The sequence below is a fragment of the Stylophora pistillata genome, chromosome 1, assembly GCF_964205215.1.
Source record: "Stylophora pistillata chromosome 1, jaStyPist1.2, whole genome shotgun sequence".
In the NCBI taxonomy this organism is placed as follows: domain Eukaryota; kingdom Metazoa; phylum Cnidaria; class Anthozoa; order Scleractinia; family Pocilloporidae; genus Stylophora; species Stylophora pistillata.
The window spans coordinates 43,653,769-43,655,325 of NC_142519.1; positions in this window are offsets into that span (position 1 = coordinate 43,653,769).

The window sequence follows — 1,557 nt, forward strand, 5'->3', positions numbered from 1 at the left end:
TCAATTGAAATCCAGCCTGAGGACGGTATTCTCAGCGTCGTATTCCGTTTTTAGATTCCACGTTTTGCCTTAAGGTAATTTCCTTCAAATTTTTCGACTTTCAAGCTTTTTTTGAAATTTGGTATATTTAACATTCATGAAATTAAAAAAATGGGGGTCACCGTGCTTGTTTACACGTCAGCAGGCTTCTAAAATGGGATATTTTTCCCTGGTTGTGCGTTAAAGTTTCGAATCACCTTTATCGGAATTTAGCCTTGGTAACTTGAAAGACAAAATTTTACTTTGAAATTAAAGCTTCTTTTATTAAAATAAGCAGTATTGCTTCATTTTACCTGTTTTTGATTGTCTGGTTGTGGGGATTTTTCACTTTTTCGGACAGTTCCGTTCTTAGCTTGAATCCTGACCTTGGCCAAAATACACCAAGTACGGAACTTTTATCCAAAGAAAATCATGTTCTACTAAAAAAATTTTTTTCTTCAAAAATATTCTTTATTAGACTGTTCTTAGCAAACACCTGAAAAAAAAAATTGGGCGTCACCGTGCTTGTTTCCTCACAGACTGTCGTGAAAGGTGGATATGGTTTTGAGATCGCAGTCATCCCCTGTCATATGACGCTGCTAGCCTATCGCCACATTTTCCTTTTCATTATCCTCTTTCCACAGGTTTCTTTTGCTTTCTAAACTTTCCAGACATGATTCCTTTGCCGAATTTTCAATTTCGGGTCCTACTCCCCTCTCGCGAGCCTTCAGCGTGGACTCTCCAAGTGATGGTGTGTAGGACCTACGCTTGCGTGTAGCATTCCCATAAATATGTCGATTTTTAAATCGACATAATAAGTTAAAATTTATTTAAAAATTGGCTAGATGTTAAATGGGTACTTTTATTGTGGAAAACAATATTCTTAACAACATTAAATGTAAACAAACCCGCAGCGAGCTTCGTGTTTACATCAAAGATTGGTCTCCCTCTCGTTGTTCCGGTGCTACCTGCCGTGGGTCTTATTTCTTCTACAGATATTTGTCTCTCCACACTCGGAGTTTGAACAGTTTATGTAGAGTAGTGATCCTAGCCCAGAGACTATTTCTTTTACGCAGTCGGAGAGCCGTAGAGCTGCTCCACACGCTTCACAGCTCCCGTCCAAAGCCTCCGTGAGGACATTCAATTCTACAATTCGACGGCTGCGAAGTGGAAATCTACTGCAGACTTCCGGATCACGCACTTCCTTTTCATTTTCTTGTTTTTCGAGAGCAGACCTGGAAGTGTCAGCCGATTTGCGGCATTGTTATTACGAATAAAAGCTTTTGCTCCGCCAAAGCGTTCCTTGTCTGTTCTTTTCACGCTAGCGGGAAGAACGGCCGCCATCTTCGATGTCGCAATGTTATGAGCAGAAAAGGTTGCGCAGTGCAAAACGAGGGAATCACCCTAAAATCCGAAATCTGGATTTCCAAAATCCAGATTTTCCAATGAAGAGCAAAGATTTCTCTGAACGCGGTTTCTTATTTCTGATTGGCCATGACTTCCTCTCGACTCAGTTACCTAGCAACCACATTCAAATTG